Source organism: Amia ocellicauda, chromosome 2, assembly GCF_036373705.1.
Source record: "Amia ocellicauda isolate fAmiCal2 chromosome 2, fAmiCal2.hap1, whole genome shotgun sequence".
Taxonomy (NCBI): Eukaryota; Metazoa; Chordata; class Actinopteri; order Amiiformes; family Amiidae; genus Amia; species Amia ocellicauda.
In genome coordinates this window covers 58,922,564-58,940,159 of record NC_089851.1, presented here as the reverse complement: position 1 = coordinate 58,940,159, position 17,596 = coordinate 58,922,564, and the positions used below count along the sequence as shown (strand labels likewise).

The 17,596-nt window shown below is 42.9% G+C and overlaps 1 long non-coding RNA gene and 3 other non-coding genes across 5 annotated transcripts; all 4 read right to left on the bottom strand.

Annotated features, from left to right (window-relative positions):
- Positions 1 to 8,900: 8,900 nt before the first annotated feature.
- trnat-ugu (transfer RNA threonine (anticodon UGU)) lies at positions 8,901 to 8,974 on the bottom strand. The gene has a single exon. It is a non-coding gene; the product is annotated as a tRNA-Thr (tRNA).
- A 445-nt stretch (positions 8,975 to 9,419) lies between these two features.
- Positions 9,420 to 9,493, bottom strand: trnat-agu (transfer RNA threonine (anticodon AGU)). The gene has a single exon. It is a non-coding gene; the product is annotated as a tRNA-Thr (tRNA).
- An 808-nt stretch (positions 9,494 to 10,301) lies between these two features.
- On the bottom strand, positions 10,302 to 10,383 carry trnaa-agc (transfer RNA alanine (anticodon AGC)). Its single transcript has one exon. It is a non-coding gene; the product is annotated as a tRNA-Ala (tRNA).
- A 3,512-nt stretch (positions 10,384 to 13,895) lies between these two features.
- On the bottom strand, positions 13,896 to 17,023 carry LOC136711554 (uncharacterized). Of its 2 annotated transcripts, none has more exons than XR_010804741.1 (3): positions 16,631 to 17,023; positions 14,799 to 14,893; positions 13,896 to 14,355 (listed from the first exon to the last, which is right to left on the bottom strand). It is a non-coding gene; the product is annotated as an uncharacterized LOC136711554 (long non-coding RNA). The 2 variants fall into 2 exon arrangements; XR_010804742.1 differs by lacking the exon at positions 16,631 to 17,023 and adding an exon at positions 16,138 to 16,543.
- Positions 17,024 to 17,596: the final 573 nt, after the last annotated feature.

The window sequence follows — 17,596 nt, the reverse complement described above, 5'->3', positions numbered from 1 at the left end:
TGCGTGTGATGATTTTAGGTTATATATTTTATGATTATTTTTGGGGTGGTACAGTGTTGGAAAAATAAAAGAGAAAGAAAAGGTATAGACATTCAAAATATGAGACTCAGTAAAATATATTTCAATGTCAATATTGTATTGTGACAGCTCTAAAAATGACAACAAGGCATCAAGTCAGATGTAGACAGTGAGATTAGATACTGACTCGGGTGACCAATGATCCCGCTTCCCCAACACCTACAGCAGCCAGGAAGAAACAACTGAACTGTACTGCACTAGCTACTCCCTCTACTTGTTTATTGGCCAGGGCAGTGACACTATTCTGTCTAGCACAGTGTAGAAATTGGGTTTGGTCATGATAGGGATAGTATTTCCAAAAGAACTCTGCAGAACTTTTTGGACAGATGTAAAAGCAGATTCACCAGGATGTGTCTCTTTATACAGCATTCTCTTGAGCACATTGGGGAGGGATGCCACTGTTTTTTCAACATCAGCAACTAGCGATTTCACATCAGAATTACCAGTATCATACAAATCACCAAACTTGTGAGCTATTAGAGTGAGGATGACATCTTCAAACATAGATTCCTCAAACATACGTAAACGTAATTCCAGGGGCCCCGGGGGTTTCTTTCTCTGAAAAAATATAGGAATTAATATAATGTCTTATTGCACAGAAAAGCAGAGCAGGCACAAACAGTATTTTATTTATGTTTGTAAAACACTTGATAAGCCTTGTTTTTTTATAACCTTCTCAACTATTTGCATTACTTTCTCATCCACACTTTCTAACAAGTCACTAAACCATCTTGAAGGTAGAGTGCATGTTTCAGAGAAAAGCACGCAGTAAGACAGCCCGCTACTGTAAAAAGAGGTAAGCAGACAAATAGCACAGTTAACCCCACTCCGAGTGTGCATAAAGAGATAGACAGGTCAGGTGAACAAATACCCTGTACAGGCATTCAGACCTCTGATGATTCTAGGGCCCTGTTGTTTAGTAAAATATGTCACATTTGTTGGCAATTGGTAGAAGATTTACACACAGCTCATAGAAAAATACATGTTTTGACAAATGTGTTAAAACAAAAAGGGTATAACATCGAGTTTGCTGAATCGTCACACTGTGAGTGAAAACCGCAATTAACAAATAATGAAACAAGTAAGACACAAAGACACTCGGTCTGCACGTATCACGGCAGTACTGATAAAGAATATTAATGTAGCCAAAAGAATGCTGCGTAGGCTTAAATCTAGAATGGATGTGTCACAATTAGCAGGATCACAGACACCATTACAGCACAGTGGCGGTTGATGACCACCCAGCAAACTTGGAAATTCAGGAATATATTGATTTGATTGTGTCTGATGAATTAGCATTAGAAGCTGATAATAATAACCAACCAGACTTGGAAATTCAGGAATATATAGATTTGCACGTGTCTGATGGGTAAGCATTAGAAGCGAATAATAATGATAATCAGATTGGGGGTGGTGATGTAGCAATGTTAGAGGTGAATAATGAAAATGCTGAACAAATGGTTGAGTGTGGTAATGGCGGGGACCCGCCTCGGGTGTTTTTGGAGCGTATTCGTCACTATGACCGGGAACTTAACAGGTTCCGGGGAATGGAGTTTTATGAAGAATTCAGGTTTGTGAATCTGGATCTGGTAGAATCGTACTGGTGCTGTGCAAGGGCTGTTAAATGAAATGTCACACAATGTGGGTCCTAATGATTTTGTACAGCTTAGACTGAGCTCGGGGTCATTAAATAATGCTTTCTGTTAGAGGAGGCAACATTTGGGGGAGCTGGATGAAACAGATTTCCTAGAGAGCATAGCTAATTTACTGCAAAGTCACACCGAAATCCTAATATGCAAGGTGGGGTACGGAGACGTATAAAAGGTATTTTGTTTTGCAAGATAATAGACAAGAAAAGGGCATGCCTCACTGATTTCAAAAACCAAGGTAACAATTTATGTTTTGCCGCCAGTGTGTACCGCCTGTGGAAAGGGAAAGAATGCACAGATGTTTGTTTTACTTCACAAACAGCATTACTACGGGGTTTTAAACATCAGAACATTTATAGGTGTTAACTATTTCTGTGATTATTGCCACGCAGTATATGGGCATAAAAATAGTCACACGGGTCGGAATTTGTGCAGAGCGTGTTTAGACCCCCACTGTTTTGAGGTTAAAGAGACCATCACCAGATGCGATGTATGTAAAATATTCTGTAGAGGTGGTGTCTGTCTCAGGAGACACAAGGCTAAAGCTGCCACCAAAGAGATTCAGTGTGTTCAACACTTTTACTGTACAGAGTGCCGGACTTTTCTCCCAATAATGCACACTTGCGAAGAAAAGCTCTTTCCGCGCTGTAAAAGTGTTATCCAGACACCTGACAATCATGTATGCTACATGAGCGTAATAAACATCCCCAAACAATCGGAAAAATACATTTTCTTTGATTTTGAATGCATGCAAGAAACAGGACACACATCCCAAATTATGTTTATGCCTCACACATAAACAACAAACGCACATGGGAGTTTTATGGGGATTCTTGCTTATCTGACTTTGTGAAATGTTTCATTGACACGTGTTTTAAAAACTACACTTTTATTTCACACAATGGTAAAGGCTATGATAAGTACTTGGTCATTAGAGAGCTCATACGTGAAAAGGTTGCTACACACTTCATCACACAAGGAGGTAAAATTATGTGCATGACAGTGACCGCTCTGAACATCAGGTTCATTGATTCATTACATTTCTTGCTTCTGAAACTGAGCAATATGCCAAAAGCAATGGGGTTTGAGGGTGAGAAAGGCCATTTCCCACACTTCTTTAACACGGTCGCAAACCAAAATTATGTAGGACCCTTACCCGCTGAACAATTTTACGGGGTAGACTACATGATGGGTGCTGATAAAACACAGTTTCAGGAATGGTACGATGAGCACAAACTCGATGAATTGAAGCGGTAATGTAGACAGGACGTGGACATACTGAGACAAGCTTGTACTACATTTAGAAACGAGATATTAAGTATGACAGATGAGATACGTCTGAAGTGTCCGTCTGACCCTGATTCAGACCTGATTAAAGTCAGTCTTGACCCGTTTCAGTACATCACATTAGCCTCTGTGTGTATGACCATGTACCGGTACATGTTTCTCAGACCGCAGACCATAGCATTAGTCCCGCACGACAATTATCACAACCAGAAAAAGCGGTTCTCGACCCCCGCTATTCAGTGGCTCATGTATACTGAACACACAGACAACATCAGTATACAACACGCACTAAAGCTGGGTGGTGAGCATAAATTTGGCCCGTACTATCTAGATGGTTTTGCAGTAATAAACGGTGTGTACACTGCTTTTGAGTACCATGGATGTTTTTTTCATGGTAGCGATACCTGTTATAGCGAAAATGACGTTAACAGTGTGACAAAAACAACATTCGGCTGGCTATATCAAAAGACAATGTATAAAACCGAATTCTTAAAATTACAAGGGTTTGATGTTAAAGTGATGTGGGAACACAAATGGAAGACAATGCTGAATGAAGACCAGGATGTTAGGGCATTTATTTCCGAATCACAGTTACCAGCGCCTTTAGACCCCAGGGAGTCTCTATTCGGTGGGTGGACGAATGCAGTGACCCTGTATTATCAACCAAAACCTGGCTAGGAACTCCGTTACTATGATTTCACCAGTCTGTACCCGTTTGTAAATAAAACCAAATTGTACCCCGTTGGTCACCCGGATATAATATGCGAGGGCTTTGAAGATTTACAAAATTACTTTGGGCTCGCAAAAGTCAAAGTTTACCCTCCTAGAAGGTTGTTTTTCCCTGTGCTACCGACCAGAGTTGGTAAAAAACTGTTCTTTACACTCTGTCGGACGTGCGCTGACACCCAGCAGGGCTCCCCCTGAACAAACAGCGACGAGCAGAGAGCGCTTACCGGTGTCTGGTGCATGCCAGAGCTGCTGTCTGCTGTAGATAAGGGTTACAGAATAGCAGAAATATACGAGATCTGGCACTTTAAGCACTCGACCAACACGTTGTTTAGTGAATATATTAAAACGCATTTAAAAGGCAAACAAGAAGCTTCAGGCTACCCCCAGTGGTGCAAAAATGACACAGACCGTGAACACTACATCAGAGAGTATCATGACAGAGAGGGGGTACACTTGGACCATTACAACATTACTAAGAATCCGGCCAAAAGACAGATTTCAAAACTGTTTTTGAATTCTTTATTGGGAAAATTTGGACAACGACCAGATTTACAAAACACCAGTATTGTGAGAGACCCCAACGAATTATTTAAATACGTGTTTGCCCCATACCACGAGGTCTCGTCTTGTGATTTTATTGACGATGACGATGATTTTATGTGCCTGTGTCACCTGGAAACGGGGAAAAGAGCACTACACACAGCTTTCAAATGTAAATATTTGTATTGCCAGTTTCACCACCGCCTATGCTAGGTTAGAACTGTACTCTCTTCTGGATTCATTACAAGGTCGTTGTTTGTATTATGACACTGATTCAATCATTTATGTAAGCAGGCCAGGACAGTGGGACCCCAAGTTAGGAGATTATCTGGGTCAATTGACAAGTGAGCTGCCTCCGGATCAGCACATTACAGAGTTTGTTGCAACAGGACCTAAATCCTATGGATATAAGCTCTCAGGAGGGAAAGCCTGTATCAAGGTAAAGGGTATCACATTAAACGTGGCTAATAGTGAGAAAATTAATTTCGATAGCCTAAAAGATTTGATACTTGACTATGCGGATAAGTAGGCTGGTGCAAATGGTGAAATAAAAGATATTGCACTGCGGCAACCGGGGATAGTACGTGTTAAACGTGACTGGCACTTTGAGATGAGCATCCCGGTGGTTTATGTGTTTAAAAAACAAAGAAAGTAAAAGCCGCTGGTTTTCCAGCGTTGAGCACATTTGCTGTCTGTGACTCTGGCTGTCAGTATGTCACTGCGTATGAAGAGAAAACTGGCTCTCCTGCAGCTGCTGGTTAAAGCCAAGCCGCAACAAGGCCATTCTGTGCGCCGCTGGAAGCGACCTGGTACAGGCGTGTCAGAAATCGCTCTAAATACACTGAAAGGAAACATCCGCTTGAGCGCTAAACAATTTCAGAAACTCAAGAAAAGTGGCCACATTATAAAAACACTTAGTAAAAAGACAGTGTCTGTTAAGAGAAAGAGAAATCTATTGAATCAGTCTGGGGGGTTTATCGGTAATTTGCTAAGTATTGCCATTCCCCTCATTACCGGCTTACTGACCAGATGAAAATGCAATTCACTGAGAAAATGTATCTAGTACCTCAGAAACAGATGGGCCAAATTAAAGAGGACTTTCCAGTTGAACATGACATCAGAAAAATAGCCACATATAAATTGGATGGTGAAATGAAAGATATTCTGCAAAGCTCTCAATTGGGTGAATATGACAAAGCGCTGCAGAGGTACTTGGCCCTGACGTGGCAGGCAGAATCTGAAAAAGCCACTTTGACTTTGCAGATGCCTGACACCGATACCCCGGCCGAAAAACCGCACACAGAGCCTGTTTTCGATTATATTTTAGACGCTATTCCACAAAGGCAAAATAAAAATGCCGAAATGGTGTCCAACAATTCTATAGCTAGCTGGAATGAGAATGGGGAATTTGTGTACAAGGGGGGCCCTGTTCGTGGGTCTCATGTGATTGATCTGGTTAGGGCTGTCACACAGCCGCACACGCTGGCCACAGGAAGAGCCCCCAAAGGCTGGGGCAGTTTTATGATGGCGATGGCGGAGATTAACATCCCCGGTTCGGTACTGTCTAACAGAATAAACAGGGAGGTGTTGGAGAAACTGAAAACAACACCTACTAGAGACAGTTCTATGTCTATACAGAGAAATCCTATTTCTCCTGAACCAGACTTTGATATTCCGATGGAGGGGGCGGCTGCCCCACCCGAAACACCACAAAGAGACCAGCCAGCTAAAAAGCATCGGCTGTTTGGGAAATTACCATGGCTGTCTCTGTAAAGCGGGTCCTCATGGTTTTATTTTTTGTATTATTATTTTGGTTGTTGTTTGTTTATATATAGGCTATAGAAATACATACATTGATGTTATCTGTAAAATGTTAAATCCTTGTGTGATTCTGATAATAAAAAATGTATTATTATTATTATTATTATTATTATTATTATTATTATTATTATTGTGTTTGTATGTCAAAGAACATTATCAGTGGTGTTTCACTGTTTTAGTTTATTTGGTTTTTGTGTGTGCTGAATAAAAAATGTAACGCGTGATAAACAATGGTGTTTGTATGTATGGATTTATTAACTACATATAAAGATAATTCATGTGTATATAATATTTTATTATCAGGTTAGCAGGCGTTACATATATGAGAATGCCACGTCATTAAGCTTAAACGCACACACACAAACATACACACAAGCATTATTCTATCATTCTATAGTGTCTATAGTGTTATTCATACACTGTTCTAACATTGTTTATTTCACGGACCACTGTCAATCAGGTGCTTGCCTTGCCGTCCATCCATCTATCTATCTATCTATCTATCTATGACTCTTGATATCTAACTCTCTTGCTTGCTATCGCTCCCCCAATGGTCAGTAACATAGTAGCAAATCACGGACCACTGTCAATCAGGTGCTTGCCTTGCTGTCCATCCATCCATCCATCTATCTATCTATCTATCTATGACTCTCAATATCTAACTCTCTTGCTTGCTATCGCTCCCCCAATGGTCAGTAGCATTGTAGCATAACAGCAGATCATGGACCACTGTCAATCAGGTGCTTGCCTTGCCGTCCATCCATCCATCTATCTATCTATCTATCTATGACTCTCGATATCTAACTCTATTGCTTGCTATCGCTCCCCCAATGGTCAGTAGCATAGTAGCATAACAGCAGATCACGGACCACTGTCAATCAGATGCTTGCCTTGCCGTCCATTCATCCATCTATCTATCTATCTATCTATCTATCTATCTATCTATGACTCTCGATATCTAACTCTCTTGCTTGCTATCGCTCCTCCAATGGTCAGTAGCATAGTAGCATAACAGCAGATCACGGACCACTGTCAATCAGATGCTTGCCTTGCCGTCCATCCATCCATCCATCTATCTATCTATCTGTCTATGACTCTCGATATCTAACTCTCTTGCTTGCTATCGCTCCCCCAATGGTCAGTAGCATAGTAGCATAACAGCAGATCACGGACCACTGTCAATCAGATGCTTGCCTTGCCATCCATCCATCCATCCATCTATCTATCTATCTGTCTATGACTCTCGATATCTAACTCTCTTGCTTGCTATCGCTCCCCCAATGGTCAGTAGCATAGTAGCATAACAGCAGATCACAGACCACTGTCAATCAGATGCTTGCCTTGCCATCCATCCATCCATCCATCTATCTATCTATCTGTCTATGACTCTCGATATCTAACTCTCTTGCTTGCTATCGCTCCCCCAATGGTCAGTAGCATAGTAGCATAACAGCAGATCACGGACCACTGTCAATCAGATGCTTGCCTTGCCGTCCATCCATCCATCCATCTATCTATCTATCTATGACTCTCGATATCTAACTCTCTTGCTTGCTATCGCTCCCCCAATGGTCAGTAGCATAGTAGCATAACAGCAGATCACGGACCACTGTCAATCAGATGCTTGCCTTGCCGTCCATCCATCCATCTATCTATCTATCTATCTATGACTCTCGATATCTAACTCTCTTGCTTGCTATCGCTCCCCCAATGGTCAGTAGCATAGTAGCATAACAGCAGATCACGGACCACTGTCAATCAGATGCTTGCCTTGCCGTCCATCCATCCATCCATCTATCTATCTATCTATCTATGACTCTCGATATCTAACTCTCTTGCTTGCTATCGCTCCCCCAATAGTCAGTAGCATAGTAGCATAACAGCAGATCACGGACCACTGTCAATCAGATGCTTGCCTTGCCGTCCATCCATCCATCCATCTATCTATCTATCTATCTATGACTCTCGATATCTAACTCTCTTGCTTGCTATCGCTCCCCCAATGGTCAGTAGCATAGTAGCATAACAGCAGATCACGGACCACTGTCAATCAGATGCTTGCCTTGCCGTCCATCCATCCATCTATCTATCTATCTATCTATGACTCTCGATATCTAACTCTCTTGCTTGCTATCGCTCCCCCAATGGTCAGTAGCATAGTAGCATAACAGCAGATCACGGACCACTGTCAATCAGATGCTTGCCTTGCCGTCCATCCATCCATCTATCTATCTATCTATCTATGACTCTCGATATCTAACTCTCTTGCTTGCTATCGCTCCCCCAATGGTCAGTAGCATAGTAGCATAACAGCAGATCATGGACCACTGTCAATCAGATGCTTGCCCTGCCGTCCATCCATCCATCCATCTATCTATCTATCTATCTATCTATCTATCTATCTATCTATGACTCTCGATATCTAACTCTCTTGCTTGCTATCGCTCCCCCAATGGTCACGTATGTTGCATTCAACGACAAAGAAAATCGTGTGCTGGAAATGATTTCTGGCAACTGTGAAGGAACTGCACGACTGCAGCAACCACAACACCTCTGTCTGTCTCTGTGGCGCAATCGGTCAGCGTGTTTGGCTGTTAACAGAAAGGATGATGGTTCGAATCCACCCAGCGGGGCCCACTTTTCCCCCCGCCCCTTGTTATTGTTTCTACTTCTGGCGGACAGCTTGCCAGACTGCGGCTACAGTAACCTTAAGCTGCTTGCTGCGGACGGCCATCTTGCAAAAATGTATTGAGCGTTTAGATACTTTCTTTCCATTGCCTAGGCCAACATAAACCAGGGCACTGCTGGGAGTCGAACCCAGGGTTTCTTGTTTACAAGACAGGTGCTTTGACCAACTAAGCCACGGTGCCAGGACTCTCCCATTCCCCAGTGCCTACACTCAGGCGTAAGGAACAAAACAAAACAAAACAAAACAAAACAAAACAAAACAAAACAAAACAAAACAAAACAAAACAAAACAAAACAAAACAAAACAAAACAAAACAAAACAAAACAAAATCTGGATGCAGGCTGCAACAAAGGAAGCACACAGAGGTGAAAACGTAAGGTTGACGGGAGCAACAAGCTCCCTGTTGCGACTGTCCAGGGGCGGCAATGGGAATTGAACGTTGGCCGTTAGGTGCGGGTAGCGCGTGTCCTTTGGGTTCTGGTTCTTCTTTACAAACCGGCGTCTGTCCAGTTGGCTTTCTGGTTCATTACGTCCTCTGATGGCTTTACGATAAGCCTATCTTGCTAAAACTAATGGTCGACAAAGCGGAAGCACAAGCTTTGCAAGGAGCACACAAAGCCCGCCTAAGGCACCGCTGGGATTTGAACCCAGGACCTCCTGTTTACTAGACAGGCGCTTTAACCAACTAAGCCAAGGCGCCAAATCTGCCGCTGCTGCTGCTGATGGTCTTTGAGACCCTTTTTTTGGCTCACGTGCTGAAAGGACCAGGGAGGGCGCCATCCTTGACCCGTTTCAAACGGGGCAAAAAGGAGCACCCGCTGTTGTCAGAAGTGGTATTCGAACCCACGCCTCCAGGGGAGACTGCGACCTGAACGCAGCGCCTTAGACTGCTCGGCCATCCTGACTGCCTGGCGGGGCCCTAGCGCAGCAGGTCGCGGTCCAGGACTGCTTTCCGGAGCCTGAGCTGACCGAAGGACACTAACAAGGTGGAATAAAGCAGGCAGGGGAGGCAGCGATGCTGCCCTCGCCTTGCCCTGAGACATTCAGAATCGGAAAGGGGCGTGGCGAAAGATGTGGGGGCGGAGAAGGTGGGAGGCGGCAAGCCCGGCTCCTCGTTAGTATAGTGGTGAGTATCCCCGCCTGTCACGCGGAGACTGGGGTTCGATTCCCCGATGGGGAGGTTCCTTGTGTGGTTTTGCTGCCCCCGCCTAGGGTGGGAAGGCTGCACAAAGGACTTGGGAACAGAATGAAAGAAAGAGGTGTGTGAACTGATTTCACCCCAGCAAGAGCAAGGAATTATACCAGGGTTCCGACGCTCCTCTGCGTGTTCGTATGGACATCTTTCTGTCCTTATATACAGATCTCTATATGTTGATCTATATTTTTTTAAGTCACAGACAGACAGACAGACAGACAGACAGACAGATAGCAAAAGGGTCTGTGACAGAAGCACAGCTCAAGAAGGGGGGCCTGCAAGGCAGAGAGGGGTCGGCGCTGCTCTTCAGCATCGTAGCCGGCAGGATTCGAACCTGCGCAGGGAGACCCCAAAGGATTGCTAGTCCTTTACCTTAACAACTCGGCCACGACTACCACGCATCAGGCACCCTGGTGGCACGGTTGGTCTTTGAGACCCTTTTTTTGTTGTATGTTGTTAATTGCATGATGTCAATACCAGAGGAAGTGTGTGAATACAAAACATGTGCAAAGGCAACTTGTATTCATTTAAACAGACAATGACATTTCTCTGGGATTGTGTTATTTCTGCACATGACCTTCAGACCTGCAGGAGAAGCTATTGTGTATTTGCACCGCTGTTGGATTTAGTTTGCATAGTGAGGCTTTTAACACACAGCCTCCAACAGCGATGACACATCAGGTGTTTGTTTGGCTAGAAAGCAGCCATCCAGAAATTAAAGTATTTCAGCAATTTCCTGACATGCTAAGGAACATTTCCCCTTTTCACATCTTCTTCTAGCATTTCAATAGATTGTGATGCATTTCATTTGCAAGTGATTTTCAGCAACACTGCACAGTGTGCTCTCCACCCAAGTCTGTCTCCCCATTTCCCAGAAACATGCATTACCCACCAGAGACCTCCAGCATTACGTTAATGGCAAAGATGGTTGCGACAGTTAAGCAGGTAGTGTTTTCAATTCTAACATTTTCCCCTACAGTTTTATGTTTGACTTCCCTTAATTAAAGACATTAAAATGCATTTATTTATTGACTGTATTACATTAAATCAACATGCAGGGGAACAATCTTAAGCCTTAAGTTGAGGATGGATTCTGAATTACATAAGGTAGAAAATTCTAGCTTTGTCTACAGTGTTTTGAATTAATTACTTAATTATTTCACATAAATGACTGCAATTCTTTAAATTCTTCAGATGTGTGTTCCACTGTGTTCTTATTTCAAAGCCTTTAACTTTCAAGAATGTGTTATCCCGTGTTAAATTGTACACTTGAACCAACTGCTGATGTTTATATATTTTTTGTCCTTTGGGAACTATTTCACAGAAAATCTGTTATCAATGTAGCATTAAGTGGGGGGGTATATTTTGATAAGAGCATTTTAGCTCTGAGCTGAAGAAGACCTCTCCCCCAAAGTTATCAGATTTCCTAAGCTCATCAGCGTGTGAACTGGTTTACATCAAAGTGGCAGTCTTGGGAGGATGGCACCGAGAATGGGCCAAATAGCTTGGAATCCCTGCTGTGAAATGTCTGGGGAATATGGCATGGAGGAAATAAAAAAGCTTTGAAGTGGACGAGAGCCAAAATCCCGACACAGAGCTAGGAACACAGGCCAACCAGCATTTCCAAAAGATGACATAGATTGACATCAGTCATAAATCAAGCCCTCCATCCAATAGAACACTGGGGGCTGAAACCGAAATCCAATCTCACAAACTCAAGAACCAATCATCTATTGATCTGACAGGCGTATACACTCACCTAAAGGATTATTAGGAACACCTGTTCAATTTCTCATTAATGCAATTATCTAACCAACCAATCACATGGCAGTTGCTTCAATGCATTTAGGGGTGTGGTCCTGGTCAAGACAATCTCCTGAACTCCAAACTGAATGTCTGAATGGGAAAGAAAGGTGATTTAAGCCATTTTGAGCGTGGCATGGTTGTTGGTGCCAGACGGGCCGGTCTGAGTATTTCACAATCTGCTCAGTTACTGGGATTTTCACGCACAACCATTTCTAGGGTTTACAAAGAATGGTGTGAAAAGGGAAAAACATCCAGTATGCGGCAGTCCTGTGGGCGAAAATGCCTTGTTGATGCTAGAGGTCAGAGGAGAATGGGCCGACTGATTCAAGCTGATAGAAGAGCAACTTTGACTGAAATAACCACTCATTACAACCGAGGTATGCAGCAAAGCATCTGTGAAGCCACAACACATACAACCTTGAGGCGGATGGGCTACAACAGCAAAAGACCCCACCGGGTACCACTCATCTCCACTACAAATAGGAAAAAGAGGCTACAATTTGCACAAGCTCACCAAAATTGGACAGTTGAAGACTGGAAAAATGTTGCCTGGTCTGATGAGTCTCGATTTCTGTTGAGACGTTCAGATGGTAGAGTCAGAATTTGGCGTAAACAGAATGAGAACATGGATCCATCATGCCTTGTTACCACTGTGCAGGCTGGTGGTGGTGGTGTAATGGTGTGGGGGATGTTTTCTTGGCACACTTTAGGCCCCTTAGTGCCAATTGGGCATCGTTTAAATGCCACGGCCTACCTGAGCATTGTTTCTGACCATGTCCATCCCTTTATGACCACCATGTACCCATCCTCTGATGGCTACTTCCAGCAGGATAATGCACCATGTCACAAAGGTCGAATCATTTCAAATTGGTTTCTTGAACATGACAATGAGTTCACTGTACTAAACTGGCCCCCACAGTCACCAGATCTCAACCCAATAGAGCATCTTTGGGATGTGGTGGAACGGGAGCTTCGTGCCCTGGATGTGCATCCCACAAATCTCCATCAACTGCAAGATGCTATCCTATCAATATGGGCCAACATTTCTGAAGAATGCTTTCAGCACCTTGTTGAATCAATGCCACGTAGAATTAAGGCAGTTCTGAAGGCGAAAGGGGGTCAAACACAGTATTAGTATGGTGTTCCTAATAATCCTTTAGGTGAGTGTATATTAAGCAGTAAGAGTAAATATTACAGGCCATTCCTTGTGTTTAGAAAGTGGTAGATCTCTCTGGGAAAGGGGAGAGTGAACAGTCATTCTCCTTTAGGAAGGGTTATTGATCTGTATATATAAGTATAAATATACCATATGTGCATTTCCATACTGTTACTGATCTTTGGAGTTAAAAAAAAAAAAAACTAAGAACACTACGGAAGCTCTGCAAGTCGATCGCTCTTTTACAGCAATGCCACCTAGTGTCGTGAAAACAAAGCTGCCTTCATATCCCCAGTAAATATGACATCTGTGCTATTTATACTGCTGCACTACATAACTCTCAGCTTGTGAGGATGCAACTTGTAAAACAGTAATTGTTTTATGTCAAGAGTTACTGGCAATGATAGATACTGCAGGCAGTCCTATGAACAGCTGGCATATTTACACTGTGAATGGTCCCAGTCTCTTAAAGTAACAGCTATTTAGTTATTGCCTGTAACTATTGAAATGATAGACAGATCTAATAGTCATTAAGTTGAACACAGTGCCAAGACATTTGTTAAACAATCTGCATATAGTACTGGACTGAAATGTAACAGGGAGTTTAGGAATTATTCTGGTTAGCTTACACAATAGCAGTCTAATAGAAAATGCTCTGCAAGTAAGTCTTGATAAGATGTTAATAGACTGGACTTTGTTTGGGACAAGAGCACTTGACTTACCTAGAATCTATAAAGAAAAAATAATAAAAAAAAGCTATTGGCATACAACTTGCAGGATAAATTTTCATGTCATGCATTCAAGTTGTAACTGAAGTCAAAGGTAGGTAGACAAACATTTTTGAGAAATGCATCATTTCTAACTTGTGTCATGCCCACTGAAGAACACTTCCTGAAAGCACCAGGAGTGGAAAGTTAATACAATAATAATAATAATAATAATAAATGCCATGAATGAGTGTTATTTATTTTAAATCCGTTTAAAAAGTGGTCTTCTTTCTTTGGAATCTCATATGCAGAAACATAACAGGGACAGAAATTCGACAGTTAAAAAAAAAATCTGATGTGAAATGTGTTCTAGTTTTAATGAATGTTTTATTCGGTGAGAGGCTGTAGAGGACAGTCAGGGATGAGGCAGGTGGAGCGAGCCCGTGTGTGCTCTGTGGATGCGAAGAGCCGACCCACTGCCGGCACTGCTGTCCTCCACTGTTCTAACATCAACTCGGTGCCGTTTCAGTGGTGTGCGCTGGTGTGCCGACCAGCCCGTCACACGTCTGTCATCTCATCCTCCAGGTCGTCACCCTCCGTCTCGCCCTCCCCTTTGCCTTCCTCCTCCTCTTCCTCAGAGGTCACATCCAGCCTGGGAGAGACACTTGGGACAGGAGCAGGCAATCAGGTAGTTCTCCCTGACAACAAAAGAGAACAACAGTGGGTTAGAGAGAAATCCTTAACACTTCACTGTGTTAGACTTTACTGTGCTTCCAAAAACAAAGTCCAACTGTGCCTCGACACTAATGCCTTTCAGTGAAGTAGCAGCAGACACTGTAAATGGGGCTTCAGTCTCGGTCTCTGGGCTCTCTATGTACCTGAGAATCTTGTGGCGGCTGTGCCTACTCCAGTCTCTTTGACAGCAATCTAGGTAGCTGATGGAGATTTCCTGAAAACCCCCAATTATTACACTTTGAACTTATTTTTCTATACTAGGAGAAATTATAGAACAGCACATCAATCTAGCTGTGCCTGCAGGTCCTTACAAAAGCATTGACACACACAGACGTATACTTGTTTATATACAGACTATGAACTGCCCCACATACACGCGCACACACAATTATTCTGATGGCTTTACCTCCCCAGGGGCGATATCAGAGAGGGCAGTCATGTGCAACAGGTAGTTGTTGTCAGGGAATGAGGCCTCGGCATTGGGCAGGCAGCTGTGGTTGCCTAGACAAGAGAATTCACAAAAAAACATGAGGTGGGAGCAAAAGCCAAAAGGCTGAGCAGCCTTTGAGATGACTCCATGGGGGAAGAAACGAGCAGACCTCTGTTCAAGCCATTGGCTGTCGATGCAGTGTGTAGATTCTTAGCTGAAATGTGCACAACAAGGCAGGGTAAACAAAGACTATATATTTGAGGGACAACCTAAACAGGCTACAGACTTACAAGCAATGTTGTTGGCACTTGGAAAAAACTTTGGTGAGGTTCTTGGATTCACATGTTCTTCAAATCATGCAGGGTTCTTGTATAAATCTCTTGTATAGACTTTCTTACACCTATCGTACAGACTAGAAGTAATACATTGGTCAGGTCAAACCATAATGTAGTTGTGACCGGTCTGAAATGTATAGTATAGTTTTATAAACAAAAGGCCTTGGCTAAACATGACACTCCCAGAAGAACCATTTTGGACAGCACACAGCTCCAACCACCATCCTATTCTGTCTACTTTGAACAAGGCTAGGAGACAAAATTCTGTGCCTTGAAGAAGAGGTGTTGATAAGCTTTGGTAACAACCCAGTTATATAAGAGCATGTTCAAAGCAGGGATAGAGAACTTGAACTTCAAAGCAACCAGAGTTTCAGGTTTCCTACTGCCAGTTAAAATGAAGCTCCACAGAGAGGGCAAACAACCACTATGGGCCACAGGCTCCAGTGATTTAAGAACAAGCTAAAAAATAAGCAAGCAAAGTGTATTTTGAGATCTTAGAGATTTTTAAACCATATTGTGAGGATAGTATGTAATTGTAGCTTTAAAAACATGGCTATTCCTCTGTCATAGTTAGCTGAGGAACAGGGGAGTATTCTAGCTTTGTTCTGAAGAAGCCGAAGCATAAGTTTGCTAATAAGGCATAGCAAGGAAATAAATGTATATAAAGAAATGCAGTTGACAATGTGAGATGTTATAAATGCCTCCTTATCAAGAGAGTGTTGGAGTATGTCAGTTCCTGTCAAATGATAAAATGCTCTCATTAAAGAATTACGATTAAAGTAACAACAACAAGAAAAGATATTTACAAAGCTGACAAGGCTGGATTCTGCAAGTTTTGAGTTGCAAGACCATTAACAGCAACAGTGAATGCGATTATTAGACACTTTCAATTCCCAGACATGCTTGCCAAGAACTGGGCTCTTCTATGTCTGGAATGCAACCCCCAGCGATATTAAATGGCATTTCCAGGACACACTCACCTTGCTCAGACACTCGTCGTAAAGTGCTGTAGTGAACTGGTTCCACAACAATGTCAGTTGCCCCTAAAACCCGACACAGAGAAATATAGGTGACACCCGACCTACATTAACCACAGCCATTGTCTTAAGCTCCTGAGACTCAACATCTTAGCCTTAAACTGATCCCAGAGGAAGCAAGCATGAAGGCAGGCACAGGACAGAAATTGAATAGAATCTTGCATGTAATATCATTTTACAAATGAAAACAGGTCAGACAGGTCTGTCATGGTCTGACTTTGACCTGCAAGCAAAATGCATGACCTGATTTTGCTCTGTGGCCATTACTCCCGAAACAACATTACAGAGATGGTTAAGGTTAGGATTAGGGTTAGGTCCAGGTTATATTATTCCAGGGACCACAGCTACACAGTACATTCAGTTTGTGCCTGTGCTGAAACCACACAAGGAACACAGGCTCACTTTGTAACCCTGCAAGTCATTGAAGGATGCCTACCACTTTTGTGCAGATGTTTGTTCTTGTTTTTGTCTGGGAAAATTTTGATTGCAGGGTGATATCTGGTCAACCCAAAGCCAAACTTAATATCAGCAAGCCTGTGACGTCCTCTAGGACCAAAGGAAAGGATCCAAGTGCAGGCTTTTAGAGTTGAAGCAGATAATCCAATAAGGGCAAAACGAGAGAGCATAAACAGGGACAGTCCAGGTCAAACGATCAAGCGAACAGGCTAGTAGGGAGATCCGACAGGGGTAAACGAGAGAAGGAAGCAAAATGTCAAAAAAATACACAGGAAGGCACTCAAGAAACAAGGCTTAGAAATGATCCAGGAGAGAATGCAAGACTTCACGATTAATCTAGGAAACAGAGGGGTTTAAGTACTGTGAAGGAGAGAGGGATTGAACAAGGTGAATGAAGGATTGACCAATGATAGGAGAGGAGGACAGAACAGGTGCACCTGGTAGGGAAGAATGTGGAAAGACTGGTTTGACTGGATAAAGGAAAGGAGAAGCCCTAAACTAGTATTCGGGAGAGGGAGACCTCTGGTGGTGAACTAAGGTAGAAACAGGGGAGACCGTGACAAAGCCGACATAAAAAAGCAGCAATTCACAACCAGCCGTCCACACCTTCTGCACATCACCGTTAGACTCCTCAGGCAGTGCTGTTTTATTCAGAGTACTTGAAGATGAGTGGCAGTTTGTGAAAAGTAGTGTTTCCTGTGGGTTATGTTCCCATTGGAAAGGCAAAGGAATTGATACTAGAAACAGGATTATTACAAAAGAAGTCGCTCTTTGAAGTTCTTATTACGCTACGAGCATCCAGATCAGAAGATGCCTTTCAATTCCATTAGTCCAGGATACAGGCATCTATAACTACACTGAGTACCTTCTGCATCCTGGAGGAAATTTGGTGTGGTGCGACTTCTTAAGAATCTCTGAAGCCCTGAACACAGACCCTGACCTGAAA